Source organism: Chlorocebus sabaeus, chromosome 18 (assembly GCF_047675955.1).
Source record: "Chlorocebus sabaeus isolate Y175 chromosome 18, mChlSab1.0.hap1, whole genome shotgun sequence".
Taxonomy (NCBI): domain Eukaryota; kingdom Metazoa; phylum Chordata; class Mammalia; order Primates; family Cercopithecidae; genus Chlorocebus; species Chlorocebus sabaeus.
In genome coordinates, this window is record NC_132921.1 from 44,580,840 (window position 1) to 44,599,252 (window position 18,413).

Consider the following 18,413-nt stretch of genomic DNA (forward strand, 5'->3'; position numbering starts at 1 on the left):
GTGGAGCATTCAAATACACTCTTGATTGAGCTGATTCTATTCCTCTTTTCCTCAAAATTAGTTCCATTCCATTAATAATACAGGAAGCACTTACTGTATTTTGGTCATTGGCTGGAGTTTTAAACGGTCCAGTTCCCACTCTGAAGACACTGGTCTTTGAAGAAAAGGCTCTGCTTTTCTTTGGCACTCTGAGCAGCCTTGTTTAGATGAAAATCACAGACATCAGTGGTTCATAAAAGACAATTACTGAGCACTATTTCTTAAGGCTGCTTTATGTTCCAGGGATGTGGAGTGGGACTTACAGGCATAGAAAATACGGAATAATGAAAAGGAGGGCCGTTGGTCTATAAGAGTTTAGAAGACAACTGAGGTGACATGGCAACACCATAAGTTCATGACATGGCAACACCATAAGTTCACCTTTGGCAGGAGTGACCAGGGCTAAACCAGAAATGGTTTAGAATGTCAGCATCTTTTTGGCAGGTAATGCATAATCAATGTGTCAAGTACAGTAGTTCACCTACAATAATTAATTAAAATATGTACATTTTTGGTTGATTCATTCGTGAATGATTTAGTTGAAAAACAATGCTAAGAAAGAATCTATTCTTCAATATCTATTCTACAAATAGACCTTAGGGACTATTTTTAAGCTTCCAATCACATACATTTCTTTTTAAGACAAAACATTAGACTAATAATGGTGACATTTTTCAAAATCATTGATACTGCCTAGCACTATACTAGGTATTCTCCTTTCATTATTTCTGAGTCACAGTAGTCTTACGAAGCAGCCATTTTCATAGCCCTTTTATCAAGACAGGCTCTGAGGCTTAGAAAATTTAAGCAGCTTGTGCCTTGTGAAACACATGGTAAAAGATGCAGCTGGGATTCAAATCCCAACATCCATGGTTACATGCCAGGTTCTCCCTGCTCTGCACTGTGAACCCACCTAGACTTCTCTCCCCCTTGACCTTTGCTCAAATACAGAAAAGAATAGATTCTGGGCCCAGCGGAGATTTTTTTTTTAGCTTACAACTTCCCAAAATGTCTTTTAAAGGGACTCCTAGAGTCCTGTGGCTCTGCTCCTCCTCTGCACACCCATGCACGTGGCTCATACAGCGTTACTATGGGGTTTATGTGCCACTCTCTCATTGTGTAGGACACAGCCCTTGATAGCAGGACCATGCTTATTCATCTTACTGTGCTCAGCTCCTGGCGTCATATCTGGTGCTTTGCAGGGGCCCAGCGATGATTGTTGAACTTTATTGAATCACACCAGGCATGAGCTGGGAGCAAGTGTAATACAATGCTTAGCTCATGGACTTGGAATCAGGTTCCATGCTCCAGATTACCAGCTATAGCTTGTGTGATCCTTACTTTTTTTCAGCCTCAATTTCCTCTTCTGTCACTCCCAACTTCATACTGTTGTTTGTGAGTATCAACTGAAGCAAGAAGATGAATGAAGTGCCAAGCATAATGTCCAGCAGACACTGGACACAAAACCAAATCTGGATTACTTTTTCTCTCCCCTTCTCTTTTGATGCTAATTTTGAAGGTGACATTGGGAGATGAACATCTTTGGAACCCTGACATTCCAGAAATCCAGAGCTTCCTTGAGTTTCAACTATTCTTGGATGTATGCAAAGTGGCCTGAAGCCATTAATGATTTGCTCATTGGTCTTAACAAGCTAATATGCCCCCAAAGGTCCTTTTGTAACACAAGCAAAAGGAAGCAAAGGGTTGAACCATTTATTCTGTGAATTTGATTGATGTCGACAGGCAATCTGGACAGCTGAGGCCCAAATGCACATTTTTTTCTTCTCTTTCATGGCAGGATTGATTTTGGCCCGAATCATCTAAATAATTGCCTTCCCTCCCCTAAGACATGTCTTTCAATTTGTGGTTATAGACAGCTATAGAAAACAAGTATTATTTTAGCCTCTTCAAAACACAAACTCTCAGACACAGAGAGGTTAATTGATTTGACAAATGCCACACAGCTTCTCAGTTATAAAGCTGAGAGACAGCCTCCAGGTCTCCAAGCTACCCCTCTTCTCAACACATTAAAGAAAACTGTTATAGCTGCTTAAACACATCCACACTTTAAATAGAAATAATAACCTTTACAATCACATATTTCTTCCCTTTTGGGTATAGAAAATTTTAGTTTGAAGCTGGTATAATAATGAAGTAGTCATATGTGAAAAGTTTTTATGTCCATTACCTAAATGTCACATTTTCCCCTGTATTAAACTTACACTTTGTACTTAGGTAAAGCAGAAAATAAGTGGATGGAAAATAAACAAAAGGCATTAAAGCCCTTATTTTCCTTTATCAAGTGATAAATAATACAATCGGGAGTAGAAAATTCATTCACTCAAGTGTTTTTGGTGGTCCTCCTTGTCAGCAAGGCTCTGTGTGGTGGAAAGACAAAGGCTCCCATTGGTGTGCTCATCCCATAAGAATGAAGTGCTGCCCTGGGAAGAGATCAATACCTAAGATGTGAAGGTCTAGGGTTCCTGTCCTGAGTCTTTACCAACTAACTGGGCAGATCCAGGACAGGAACTGGACGGATAGCCAGGTCACCACTGACCCTGAGGGATGGAAAAATTAACCAGCTGGACAAATATTCATAAGTGTTATTTTAGTACATAGTGAGATAATCTAGAAGAAACAACTTTGAAAATAGTGAATGACTACATGAATGACTATAAAAGAGGAAAATAGGAAAATGTACAAAATGTACCAGGTTATCCATAAGAGCTACCTCAATGGACTCAATGTTATGTACTTTGAGTCTAGAGAAGGAAAAAAAGACCCATGTCTGCATTAGTAATTGGAAAATACTCCTTGTTGGGGCTGAGTCTTAGGGTATCACTTTCATTTTAACTTTGTGATAACAAATATTACATTGCAGATTCTCGTTATAACCCCATTATTTCATGAGCCTATTAGGGCAAGGGTTATTAGCCACATTTTACCTTTAGGTAATTTGAAGTCACAGGTAAGATTATTTTCTTGCTCAAGATGATGTAGCAAACTTCTCTTCCATAAGGATAGGATCTGTAACTATGGGCGGTAGGAATGGAATTGACCTCTAGAGACACGAATATATGATCTGAGAGAGAAGAAAGGAGTGTGTCATGATAAGCCATTGCTTCCATTTGGTGGAGGAGGATGCTGAACTCAATGCGAGTCTTAGCATGACCTGCAGATTTTATATGCTGTTGTATGTCTCCTACTCCCTCACGAGTAATGAAACTTCTTACATGGCATGTTCTTTGCTACCTAAAGTATTGATTGCACTTCCTTGAGGGTTGTTTCATGATACTGTATCTCCGTGAAAAGTGGAAGGACTAAACACAAGATAGGACCCAAGAGATCTCAAATCTACTCTTAGTTTGGGGACTAATTTGCTCTGTGACTTTGAGCAAGTCACCGAATTTTCTTCAGCTCTCTTGTACTTAAAATTGGAATAATACCCCTTTTCCTACTTACCTCTTAAATGAAGATATTATCCTAGAATGTACTATAATATATGTTAATACAAAGGTTAAAATGCCACACAAATGCAAGATATCTCCTTAAGACTATTTCTCTGATGGCTATTATAAGAAAGGAAAGTGTATATGATAATCAGTCAATCAAAATGTCTTGAATACCAAATAGGTATTGTAGAGAGAGCAAAGAAACCTGGTCACATCACAACAATTTAAAGGGGTGCATCATGCTAAGCGGGTGTGATGACTATACACAGGTAAGCTCACACACAATGGAAGCATTGCTTCTTGGAGATTAAACATGTAATCCACATCTTTTAAAATGCAACCTTTCAGAGGAAAGAAATTTCAGTCTCACAAAGGAGGCAGGACACTACTTTGGTCTGATAATGTGGTAGAACAGGGAAGGGTAAGAAGAAGAGATTATTCCTGTAGAGAAGAGTGTAATCTCTATGAGGACAGGACTTTCATTCTATCTCATTCGTTGATGTAGCCCAAGGCCAGCTACCTTGTTGAGCCACCATAAATGCATGTGATTGCATCAATGAAGGAGAGTGTGAGCAAGTTATACATGTGAAAATGAGTCAATGTGCCAGGGCAAACTTAGCTGTGTTCCTGACAAAAGAAGGCTCATGATCAGGCTTAGTGAAAGATAAGTGTGAAAAATCAGTTGTAGTCAAACTGAAAGTGATACTGAATGGAAGATCTAAAGCATTCTAGATTGCAACCATGAAGAGTTCTAACAAACTGAAATTTCTTGAACTGGCTGTTAGACTCCTAGGCAAGTGGTTTGTACATGTCTTCTAGGGAATTCATTAGACTCTTGCCTAAAATGGTTTTGCACAATTGTGTGTGTGTGTGCATTTCTCATGGTTGAACTTAGCTTTCTGTCAGTTGCTTAAAATGGTATATGCCATAAAATGGTCTAAGTGTTTCTGACTGAGGTTATAAAAGGCCTTTATATGTAATATGTAGCTGATTTGTTATACCAGGAATCATTTTATCACATATGATTGCATTTTGAGGAACCTTCACAATTAAATATACCTAATTACAATGTATTTAAGTCTCTCTCTCTCTCTCTGTGTGTGTGTGTGTGTGTGTGTGTGTGTGTTTCCCATATTGTTAGAATATGAGAATATGGACGGTGGCTCTTTCTTGCCTGTGTGGGCTAGTCTGAGCCAGGTTGTAAATGCTCCTGCAACTTTGAGAATATAAATGCATCTGAATCCAACAAATAATATACCCAAATGATAGTTGTTTCCCTCAACTTATGAAAGCACAATGCTTATTATTTCATAAAGATATTTTCTTCTGCTATGTGGTTAAATATCTTTGGTATTCAAATACATCTTCAAATGCCTTTAAGATGTTGTCTGTACTGAATTCAGTTTCAATAAGCCCTTCTTAAGGATATCCCAAAATAGTCAATGCTTTTAAGATGAGAATCTTAGGAAATATCTTCATACCTGCCTTTTTATCTAGGCAGAAATGTAAGGCTCCTAGCTTGAGCATTTGAATTGGGTGTCCCTTCCTTACAACCAGACGTTCTAAAAATAGAATGTTCAGTATGAATTTTTCAGGTAAGAAGTCATGCTTACCATTAAAATTAAAGGAAGCAGTGGGAATATAGATTGGCAGTGTCCTCTGAGAACTTTAGGTGGCAGTTCCCCTGTGAGGAAGGAATGAAAGTCTATCAAGCATGGTGAGAACATGGTCACAAACACCTCTGTCTATAAAAGTTAACCCAGAAATAAAGGCTGAAAACTGGTTCTGAAATGTAATCAGTTTTAATTCTAGCAATTACAAAAATGCCTTTAGATAAATACCTCTCAGCAAGATGCAAGCAGCAATATTAGAGATTTCTGATGAACATTTCACTCCTCTGAGAAATGGAGCTTATCCTGTCCCCAGTAATTTTACCACCCAAGTTTTCTAACAGGTGTCCCAATGAATGGAAATCCACACAGACCTTTTCTTCACACCCAGAAACTTAGGTCTTTCCAACATCGTAGCTGTGGTCAACATGTTTTGTTGCAGGAATGAAACTCTCTATAGCATCACAACCAAAGCAGTGGTACAAATAACAGTGGCAGGAATATCCCCAAAAGAAAGCATGAAAGACATTTTGTACTTATTAGTTAAGGCAGCAATGGCACAGGGAAAGCTGTACTTTGGATGAAGTAAGTCAAGGATCTCAATATCTTTGTGCATTATCTGAGGATCTTGAGAAAGAAGACTGGAATCGGGCAGAGCAAAATAACCATGTAGTGACTTGAGACTTCTGGGGAGGCCAGGAGTATAGCTTTGGGCCTCAGCTGTGCATGGGTGGGCCGGGCATTTTGATCTTGGTTTGAAAGGGCTTGTGATAGGCCAGGTGGGATTTTGAATTGTGAAATTGGCTTTTAACTACTTTGGTCATAGTGTAAGACTTTTTGTGAGCCAGGAGGTATTTTGATCTTGGCAAGAGACTACGACGTAAGCATCTTTGACCATGGATGAATGGCTGTTACTGTAGGGGCAGGGCTGTACAGGACAGCAACTTGGCCTGAACTTCTCTCAGGCTGCTCTGGCCTTAAACAGAGCCATCTGGGCCTGGACAAAGGCAGGGGAGGACCTCAGCACACACCACTGGGTCAGAGATTCCCACACCACACCTATAGCTAAAGGAAGAATTGTTATTACAAGGAAGAAATAACTTTTATAAATAAAGGTATTTTAGGCATCTTATTAATTTGCATATGTTGCTTCACCAGGGTGGTGGTAGCTTCCCTAAGAGTAGTGAAGCCAACTCAATGCTTTGCTAATTATTCAAATACTAATTATTTACTGTGTAAATTATTACATGCTAGGTTAGAGAGGCTGGGAGAGATCTATAGTGGACTATTTTATCTTGGTTTGATTTTTTTTTTTATCTTGGACCACCCTGTGCCGCCTCCTGAATATATTTCCAAATGGCCTTATCATTACTCAGAAGAAACATCCACCCCATAGAATGCCATTAAAAGTCAAAGCTGCTTTAGAGACAGTGCCATGATAGTGTGGCGTAGTTGATATTATTTGCCCTTCTTTAAGTGCAAATAACCATAAGTGCCAATAGTGCATAGACAAAGACACAAAGCTGAGCATTCTTAGAGGTGATAAGATCTTAAATGCAATAATAACTTTAGTTAAAGAGTTAGGAAATATACTATCTTTTGGCCATTTGCAGACCTTCAAGTTCCTTCTGTGTATGATAGAGACATATTAATCTAGGAATAAAAACACATAAAGGAAAGACAATAATCATTACAAGTTTATATTATACTTTCTTGGGGGTATAGTGCTTTATCATACTGAGAACATCGTAAGATGTTGAAGTCAGCAAGACTCAAACTATCCCCATTTTAGGATCTGTATTCATCTCCATATCTCTCCCCCTACCCTGCGACCCTCTGAGCACTGACTTCTGCCCTTTGGGACCCCTTTCCTAGTGTTCTGATGTTTCTTTTCTAAGACTGACCTCTTATTGATTGGTCTTACATTATTTAGTCTAATTAGTCACTAACTTTTACATTCTTCTAGAATACATCTGGTACACTCCAGTCCCCGATCTTACTTGAAATATCATGGAATTCTTATAATTAAACTGTCTTCATCTCTGACTCTCTGTCGAAGTTCTGGCAGTGAATGAGATTCTAGGCTCAAAGGGTTTCGCTGAAGAGAGTTTATTAAAAAGATCGTTCTCAGAGGTCAGGGGAGGGCTAAAAAAAAAAACAAAAATGCATGATGATGGAGCCAAACTAGCAACTTCAGGAAGCCAGTACTAGCCCTAAAGGATTCTGGTGATAGCAGGTGCTGGAGAAAGTGGGATAGATGTTACGATCACAGAGGAACAATCCTTGATAATGTGTGGGCAAGCATGGAGAGACTGAGGGCTAAATTCACCAAGTATTCCTTCATCTGAATAACTCAATCTCTTATCAATGCCTTCCATTGTCAAGACCCAGCCAGAGGTGATGATGGCAAGAGACCAGGAAAGTACAGACTGCAGGGGTTCCCTGGCAGAGGACAGTGTATGCGTGTGACAGCAGAGCCAGAATGATTCATCCAACATGCGACGCTTGACCCAGTCACTGCAGTAATTTAATATTCTCCCTTGGCCTCCCCATAATCTACAGAAGAAAGCCCAAGCCCGATAGACAAAGTCTTCCATGTCCTTGTCCTACTGATGCTTCTGGCATTATCCCCAGACACTCTGCCTCCTGTAATTACTTTAAAGAATTATACTGGAGTTTTAGTAATTTCCCTCATATACCACGTCACTCCTTTCTTTTAGGCATTTGTTTATGGAATTTCCTCCGGCATATCCTTCCCTCTTTTTTTTACCCAGTGGAACTCAAACACCACCTCCTGTAGGAAGCCTTGGCTGAAAGTTACATAATCCTGTAAATATTTTTTTCTTTAAAAAAACTTGCCCCTAAATTAGATTGAATTGTATAAGATGTATCGTGTTCTGATGATTTTGACCAACGAAAATGGAATTTCTTATGTAGAATCCTGTCTGTCTTTCCCACAGGGAAGTCTCCTGAAGGTAGGAAACTGTCCTCTTTGGGTTTATTTCTTAGCAGGTAGAACAATATCTGCAAATGGTGGGTGATTTATACCTGCTTATGGAACGGAATTGAATAAAAGTCCATATTTTATTTTTCTAGACCATGAGGAGAAGAGAACATATTAATCTTGATTTCTCAGTAAATATTTGTTGCTTGGAACATAAAACATATCTTAAACCCTTGTTTGTCAGTTCTCACAAGCAAGGGAAATGGGGGAAAATTATTTTTTCTGTGCTTGTTTTGGATTTGAAGTATCTTAGTTTTCAGAAGACTCAGTTTGCAAAAGCATAAAAAACAATAAAACAGTTATAGCAATTCTAAAAGTTAACTTAATAAAATGAGCTAGTCAATGCAATTAATCAAATGCCCTCATTAGCAAAACAAAAAGAGTAAGACAGTAAGTATTATACAAAGCACATTAATATATATGAATAAATCAGGTACAGGCAAGATACACTGTAGTTTTCTAAAAATCCCTTCTGGCCACAAACGCATCTGATTATGTTTGATGTCATTCAAAATACAAGAGCACCCAAAGCCAAGGCCTAAATGGGGCTGACAACCAGATGTGGCATTTGAGCCTTCTAGATTTATAGCCTATTTCCAAGTTGCTTTTCCTACTCTATTCACAAAAAAGAAAAGAGAAATGCCACCTGACCTAAAATGACCAATGAGGGTTCATAAATCTCTCTCAAGTCCTATCAAAACTAAGGTTTCCGTGGTAATTCTCCTATAAAAAGAAACGCAAAATGTATTCCAAATGGGGATGGGGGAGGGAGACGCTTGCCTGAATTCTGGAAGCCAGGGCTTTTGAGTAAAATTAGCTCATGCTTCTTCTGGCAGAAGTCACATTTTGGCCCCTCGTTTCATGAGAAAACCATTTGTTGTGAAATAGAAGAATTCAGCCTGTGTGTGCATGTTCGTAAAACCCCATCCCACACCCTCGACTGCACAGTGACGTGGGTCCCCATCCCTTCACGCCTCGTTAGGGCCAGGCTGGGCCAGCTGGCCAGGCTGTCCGTGTCCTCAGGCCTGGGCATCATTGTCCCTGAGCTCACCCAGCCCGCATCCCTTTGAAGCCGCTCCAAAGAAACTTTATCCCTCTGTTCCAGCTGGTGTTTCATTAAGCCCTGGCTTCACAGGATTTTCCACTCCCATTGACATATCAGAGCAAAGATGTAGCCATTAAAATAATGAAGAAAAAGGGAGCAGGCAGAGGAAAAACGGTTTGAGGGGAAATTGAAAAGGAGTACAAGGTTTTTTAAAAAATAAAGGCCAACTGCAGAAAAGTAAAATGTACCCACTTTCTCATCACTCTTTTTTTCTTCCCCTGTATGTATGTGTGTGTCCTAAGCTGTCCAGATTTTTCACAAAGCCTCATAAGGAGCGACTTCAGAGAGGCACTGGCTCTGTGAAAAAGCCGACAGTCACAGGTCTAAATTAGAAGCAGCTGATAAGAATCCCAAAGTCATTCTGAGTACACATGAAGGCAAAGGAACTCTGTGCATTCGAGATATAGTGAATCTTAAATCTAACCTTCTCTCTTGTTCTGAAGAAAAAAAAAATCACTGTATCTCCTGCCGGTTAGACATCAAGTCCACCCAAGTTATTAAGACCCTGTGTGTGACCTCCTTATTTCCACTCCACGGTATAGTCCCTCCATTTGCCAACCTTGAGTGCCTCTTCCAGACCATTTTTTTATCCTCTTCAAAGGAACATTGGCTCCACACACTTATCTTGTCATAAAGTGCTTTGATGCTTACCTTCTCCATAGGTAATGTATCTATGATGTGGTGTTTTCTCCAAAATTAGATTATGATTTTAAGAATCCAGGAATCATTCCTTTGTTTTGCTACCTCAAAACAAAGACCTTGTTCAAGACTCTGCACAATATACATTTTTCACAGCATCTGTCCAAGGTATCTGCAGACTTCAGTCACCACAACCTCAATATAGACAAGGAAGATGTCACAGAAAGCCTTTAAGTTCCTAAAACAGCTGTGACAAAACCCATGCACTAAACCTACACTCTTTGCTAGGCTCTAAGTCAGGCACTGTGATTTCATTAACTATTGTGTTCCCACAGGAATTAAAAGCAGTGACCTAGAAGTGAGTTCTTAGACATATGCCTGATGTGACAGCAGGGTAAGTGACAGCTGACATGCAATTAGTGGAAAAAACAAAAAGGTAGAGAATGAACAACCATATTGCTTCTTGGTACAAAATTTGATGTCTACAAAAACAGATTTTGAAGTACACTCAGTAACTGCTGTTAAAATATAAAACGCACATATTCTTAAAAGATGTGCTACAAAACGCTAAAATTTGTTTTAAGGAGAGAATATCAAGTGTTTAAAACATTTTTGTGTATGTTTCCTATTTTAAGTATTTCAGATAAAATTGTGCGTCATCCACATAAATGTTTATATGATCGTGAATCAGTTCTTGTTTATGCCCATATTTGAAGAGCATGAAAATGCTTGTTTAACTATATAGTCTTAGTGATATTAAGTTCACTAATCACAAGAAAAACCTACCAGTGTGGTGACTAGTGAAAATATAAACTAAGAGGTAACAGGGCTGTACAGGAGGAGATCTTGGCTTCAGAAAATGATGAATCCATGTTCAAATCTTAGCCCTTTTCTCTCTGCATTGGCATTAGGTGATTCTGGTCATATTCCCCAGTATCTCTGAATTGTACTAGGCAACACCTAGTGAGAACTAAGTGAGACTGTGTATGTTTCAGAGTCTATAGCAGGTTCATATGTAGAAAACCTGCATTGAAGGACTTCATTGTTGAGGGAGCCATTCAATAAGGCATTTCACAAGCATATGAGGTGGAGCTGAGTATAGTCTTTAGGAAAAGAATCGATAAATCATCATAAGTTGGTTAAGTTCTTATGAACTTAACTCTTCCATGAGGAAATACAAAAGAAGGGCTGAAAAAAATATTTCTTCCCTTAAAGAAATGTAAGTTTATTTAAGAAGACACCTTAGTGCATTTGGGCTATTATAACAAAATATCATGGACTGTGTGACTAATACACAATTGAAAGGTATTTCTTATAGTTCTGGAGGCTGAAGAGTCCAAGGTCAAGACACCAACAGATTTGTTGTCTGGTGAGAGCCCATTTCCTGACCTCTAGATAGACATCTTTTACTTGTGTCCTCATGTGGCAGAGGGACAAGGGAGATCTCTGGGTTCTCTTTTGTATGGACACAATTCGCTTCATGAGAACTCTGCTTTCATAACCTAATTACCTCCCAAAGGTCTTAGCTCTTAAAACTATTTCACTGAGGATTAGGTTTCAGAATGTGAATTTTGGAAGAACACAAACATTCAGTCCACAGAAGATAAAGATGCACCGATGAACCAACACTTCCAGAGTAATCTAAGGAGATGACTGAGTACTGCTTGGAAGATTAATTGCTATAGTTAACAAAACTGAGTCAATGTGGATTGGACATATCATGAGAAGTTTTGTGGTGATACTGGGACTGGACAGTTGGAGAAAGGGCAAACGGGGGTCATGGCAGGGGTGATGAATGCAGAAGGCATGAGTGTGGTAAGAAGCAGGGTCAGCAGTGGATGGGCTGACTGGACAATCAGAAGCCTCCAGCTCAGTGCCTATTTCTGTAGCAACCCCACATTAGAGTCACACAGAGGGTTTAGAATCTCACCACTGCTACTTCCAAGCTCTGGGGCAAGGGGCAACTGAAATAACAGGGCCTAGGTTTCCTCAGCTGTACACTGAAGTTAATACCTACCTTGAAGACTTGTAAAGAGAATGACATGTGAAAATGCATGACGACCACCTGGCATAGTGCCAAGACTAAGCATCCCATCTCTAGCCATTTTTATTAGTTCCATTATTACCTATTGTTATCACCCTTCTATTGTCTACTCTGTCATATTGCCTTCTGCGTACGTGTTCCTTGTCTCTTATGTATTCTTTGAACTATCATTGCTCTCTACCCTTAACTTCTATTCTTCTCTTCTCCAGATTATATCTATCAAGTTGCTATCTTCCATTTCATCCCTCAAGATCTATATCAAATCACACCACTTTTGCAATCAATTCCAAGATTCCTAGGCACATTTCTATTGTACTTTTTGACCTTCTTGTAGCCATTGCCATAAACTGAATTATATTATAATTTTTAAACCAGGTGACAAGGTCTCATTGACTTGTGAGCCCTTGTAAGGCAAGAATAATTTTGTTAAATTTAATTTTCTCTAGGGTTACTTTACATGCACTTTATGAGATAGGCCCAAAGCATCTGATTCCCATGTGTGTGTGTGTGTGTGTGTTTGTGTGTGTTTCCTGAGGATGGAACCCAAGTTACTCCTTCTACTTTTAGAATTCAACTAATATTTTTTGTTACATGAGAATTCTTAAAAGGAAATGATTTAGGAGTTAAAGTAAATAATCTGATAATTAGTCCTGAGTTCAGAGAGCATCTTTAACAATGGATTTATTTTTTGTTATGACCTAACCCTTACTTAGAGAGATTCCTAATCATAGCAACTTATGCTTCTTGGATTGTAGACATTGTGGGGGGTGTGTGTGTATGTCCAAATGCTATGAGATTCTGTATTGTCTGGCTTCATGCATGTTTTTCAAGGTTTCAAAATCCATTAACTAGAGCTTATTTAGCTTCAACTGATATGATAGCTTTTATTGTGTGAGTATGTGTGGGGATTTTTTTTTTTTTTAACAGAAGCCAAGTGTGCCCTTTGGATGAATTGATTTCCTCAATCTCATGGTGAAATATTGCATTTCAGTTGTCACTTTTGATTTATTGTTTCTTTAAACATTAAATCTTCCTTTGCATTTTTATTGGTTTCATTAAAAATGTTCTGCTCATCTTTTTCATGGCCACCTCCATAAAGGCAAGGAAAGCCTCAGTCAGGGAGCCTTGAGGGGCCTGCAGAGTCCCCTCCTCTCTGCTGAGTCCCCTCCTCTCTGCTGAGTCCCCTCCTCTCTGCTGAGTCCCCTCCTCTCTGCTGAGTCCCCTCCTCTCTGCTGAGTCCTCCTGAATGCTGTCCTTCCATTGGCTGCAAGTTCTGAAAAATCTGCAGACAAACCAACAAAACCCCTGCCTGCTTTTGTTATGGAGTTTATAAAAACATGTATTAAATCTGATAACTTTGGTGTGTAATGAGGCACAGAGCATATGTCAGAAGTATGGTGTCCAAACAGCAGTGGGCTTGAATGGTTTATCTTGCTGGCAAATGTGTTACATGAGATTTGACCCTTAAATTGAGCACTGGGAGAGATAAATAGGGTAATCAAAAGGACTCCTGTACAGTCACAGGAACCTGGAGCCATCTGGTCAAGACAAAAATAAATCAGTAATGCAACTGGAAATGGTCTCCAGAGACCTTTGGGGATTGGTTTAGCATCACTGTCTCTCAAATTGTGGAGCAGAGGAAACTGACAGCAAAGATCATGAAACCAACTCTAATTAACACACACAGAGCAAAGGACTCAGAAGTCCTTTCAGACTGAAATGCCTCACACCTGAGGGACTAAAAGCTAGACAATAATTTGAAAGTCCCTCAGCTTGATAAAGACAAAAATAAAAGCATGTATTGATTGTAGACCTTATACAGAAAAACAAACAAAACAAAAACAGAAATTCCATTTAATCAGAATTTAACAAACCAGAGCTTTTAGCTGTGCAGCATTGTTTTGTTGCTTTGAGTAAAGAAATCCAATATCTGATCTATCTCTTTAGGAAAATCACTTTTCTTAACTTTTTGTATATGTGACAAAGTGGGAAATTAACAAAATTACATAAAATGTGAGTAAAACCATTTTTTAATTCAATATTTTCTTTTTTTTTGAAACTCAGCCAAAGCCATTTTATTTGTTGTACCAGTTATGAAAAACTCTCCAGAGTTACACATCAAAACCCCAAAAGATAAACCATCAGTAACAAATTAACACAAAAAAGTTATAAATACTGTTGTGATTTGATTTTTTTTAAAGTTTTTAAATTATACAAAATAGTTTTTTACCTACCTTACATAAAATGTTTTTGAATAGCACTTACATTTTTGAAGTTATTTAGGATCATTTAATGGTCGACGGTATATTGGCACCACATCTACCCAACCTTTCATGACTCCATCAGTCTGTGTTGTGCTGACAATTGTGCAGCAGGATTCCTCATCCATCACAGCTTCCTTGTTTGCTCAGCTCACACATAAGTGCTGAGTGCTCACTGCATGTGAGGTACTCTACTTATAATTGCAAGAATTAAAGAGATATGTGAGATAATGTGCCTGTATTCAGGTATAGATTCTGAAGGGGGATCAGATATGCAAATGAAGAACATTCTAGACGGAGTCCCCAGTGAAGTTCCAGACACATGGTCTCATAGAGAAAGCAGGAGCAGACGTCCTGTCTCATTGTCTCTGTGACGTTGAATCTCATTGCACCTCAGTTTTCTTACCTGGCAAATGAAAATCATAATTGTACTCAATTTGTGGTTTTCTTTTGCTGTTTTAATGAGTTAAGGCACATAAAGCGCTTAGAACAGCACCGGGCACATTTTTAGCACTGAGTTCGTTGGAAACAACCAGTTATCCTATTTCACATGATTATTGCAAATATCTTATTTGTTAGGATTGTAATTTGGTCCCCTTATATGCTGACTCTCCTCGAGCCACGTGTTTTGTTTTGTTTCCCCTCAGACCTAAGCTTAATTATGTAAAAGACTTCCTCAGACTTTTGCTTTCTTACTGGGCCTTTGGCCACTGTTGTGGAGGATATAGAAAAGCAAAATACGCTTCTTTCCCAAGGACCTCCAGTTTAAGGTGGAAAGACAAGACACACACACACACAAATTGTAATAACAGAACACAATATACACACAGTGGGTAGAGTGGTTTCAATCCCATATGGCACAATGATAGAAACCTTAATAGCCCAACTATCTGCTATGAATATGTAGAGAAAACGAGGGTCTTTGGGACTAGGCAGTTGCAATGGTTATCAGCAATTTGAAAGTGATAATGAGGGAACATAATTGGCATGCATACCAAGAGTGACCTTCCCTGAATCCTGTTCCAAATCTCCAGTGTGCATCTGAAACGCTTGACCAGGTTAGAGCTATTGGGGAAGAGTACTAGACAGGGAAATAAAAGAAGCAAACAAAAAATTGTGGCTCTTATTTCTGCTCTGCCACTTCCATAAGCAAATCAGCTAACCTTATAGGGTTTTCAATTTCTATTAAAGAAGGCAATTATACCAGAGGGCATGCAACTTCTCTTTCCTCTCTGAAAATACTGTCATTCTATATAAGGCCACTTTTCATTGCATTTGTTGCTAATATACAATGATACACACACACACAATCTTTTTCTATAATGCCCTTCACACATTTCCCTTCCTATCGTTCTGTCAATTTAGAAGTTAAATTGACATTTATATAATTAACATTATAATGGACTATGTAAATATTGTTCACAGTTGAGCCATGTAATGAACTACGATTAAAATATAATTCTTGCCCAACTTTTTCTTTACTCTGAAGTTAATTGTCATTCTCTCTCGCTCTTCCTCTCTTTGGTTTAGTTTTCAAATTCAGCCCAAAATTTTCTGATAGTGCAGATAATCTCTAAATATAGTACAAGGTCATATAGTAATCATTGTTGCACATTTTCTTTTCTTTTCTTTTTTTTTTTTTGGAAGGCATCTCTGCTAAAGCCCTGTTTCATTCTGCTTCAGTCTAGGATGGTTACACTCCAGACACATTTATAATGCTGGGATTTCACTTCACCATTCTCAAAACTTTTTATTTTATTTTATTTTTTATATTTATATTTATTTTTAGGGAGTCTAACTCCGTAACCCAGGCTAGAGTGCAGTGGCGCTCTCTCAGTTCACTGCAACTTTCACCTCCAAGGCTCAAGCAATTCTCCTACCTCAGACTCTGGAGTAGCTGGGATTATAGCCACGTGCCACTATGCCCAGCTAATTTTTGTATTTTATTAGAGATGGGGTTTCAACAGGTTGCCCAGGCTGGTCTCGAACTCCTGACCTTAGGTGATCCACCTACCTCAGCCTCCCAAAGTGCTGGGATTATAGGCGTGAGCCACCACAGCCAGCCTAGAACTTTTCAATTGCTTCTCTTTCTGTTAAAGTCCTACATCCTTGATCACATGTCTGCATCTTTCCTGTTTCAGTAGAAAATCTTTTATAGTAGCTATCTCAGAAAGAATGCAGAAGGAATACATTTTTTGAAACTCAGTGTGTCTGAACATGACTTTATTTTCCCACCGTATTTGATTGAATTTGGGCTAGGTATTACATTCTAAGTCAAAGGTTGTCTTCTCAATAAATTTGAAGGCTTTTCTCCATTCTCTTTTTGCTTCAAGTATCTCCTTTTTAGAAATAAAACATGATTCTGATTCCAAGCCACTCTTGTCATCAACTTTTGTTTGTTTTTGTTTTATTTTGTTGGTCTATGGATATTTTGGATTACCTCTTTAGCCCCACAATTCTAGAATTCTATGATATTATGCTTTGCGGATAGTCTGTTTTTACTCATTGTACGTGGTATTAGGTGAACTTTTTTTTTTTCTTTAAAAAAAAAAAAAAAAAAAAAAAAAACCTGGAAACATACCCTTTAGATCTGGGAAGTTTTCTTACATTAGTTCTTTGATAATAGCATCATTTCAGTTTCTCCTTTTCTCAAACTCCTATCACTCTTATACTGTAATCCTGAACAGATATTCTAGTTTTCCTGTCTTTGTTCTTTTATTTTATATTTATTTTCCTGTTCTGCTTTTAGGAGATTTCTTTATCTTGCATTCAGTAAGTTGAACTTTTAAATTTCTACTCTAAATTTTCAAATTTCTAAAATCTTATTCTATTTTACTAAAAATTTCTTTTGTGAAACAACCAATTCTCACTTTACAGATGTATTATCTTTGTTTTTCTCTTTTGGAAAAGCCATTTTAGACTTTTTGAAGTTCTTTGTTTCTTCTGGTCTCTTTTGATCCATTTGCTTTGATTTCTCATTCTTATTTTGCAAGCCTTCTACAAACACCAGGTGATTACTTATGATCCATTTATAATTAAGAGTGAGGCATCAAAAACTTATCTGGCTTTCTGTATTCATGAGCAGAGCTGTCAGTGGGTGGCTGTTACTCTAAGGTTAATCAGGGAGTAACAGCTTTTTCATTTAAGCCACGGTATTCCTGAGTCATTCAGACACAGACTTGAGAGGTGAAAGCCTGACTTTGCCAGCATTCTGGAAGATGATAAGGAGGAACAGGTCAGGACCTGGTAATTTTGTTATGTAAACGTTCACTAATAATCTGTTTTAGATGCGGCACTTTCACCTCCACCGTCAGCTATAGTTGTTGTTTATAAAACCAAGCTTTTGTAGTGCCACTGCTGCAGTACACACACCTCCAGTCTTCTGAAACCATTGGCAGGTTGAGTCCCCTGGCTGCACAAAGTAAGGAATGGCACCTAGGTGTTTAATTACTCCTAAAAAGACTTTCAATCTATCCTACTATCCTACAGTTTTAATTCCCAATTGACACTTCCATCCTTCAAGGTTCTGGTGTCTCTCAATCTTAAAAACTCTCCGTCTCTGTCTTCAATCATCTTAGCAATATTTGGCTATCTTCTTGTAAGCACTTTGATTTCAGCTTTCTTTTATATGCTCTGCTGGTGACCTTCTATTTGTCTCATTACAGTTCAAGTTTTCTTGACCTCTTCCATCAGTTCTTGTATCTCTTTGTAACTTTTTTTTTAACTCTTTTGATGCCCCATTATAGTTGGGTTTCAAGAGGAATTGAGAGACCCTTCCTAAAAATCAAGATAGAATTTTAATAGTTGCACTCCAGGCCTTAAGACAACGCATTGTCTGAGCTATTTAGAGGTAAAACATGATATGTATAATTTTTCAAGTAAAAATATGAGATTGAGCCCAAAGTTTTAAAATAAATACCCATTATTACAATTAAATATATATCTGGGGACCACGAAACCCAGTATAGTATTTATTAGCATATTTTTGAGAGTCATTGGAAAGACAATAGTAGCTATTGATGTTTGCTTCCTGGTCTCTGGAGTGGAATCTTGATAGCAAAGGGATTTATTTCTTAGCATCTTCTGATATTTCACTGTTTTGAGTAAAACTACAACCTTAGGATTAATTATACCAGGTAAAACTAGAAATTATGATGAACAGCATTGTCACTAGAGAAACCTTCAATATTTACCCTGACAGATCTAGATCACCATAAATACCCACAATGTTAACATCAGCTGTTTTTGAAAGTATCAGT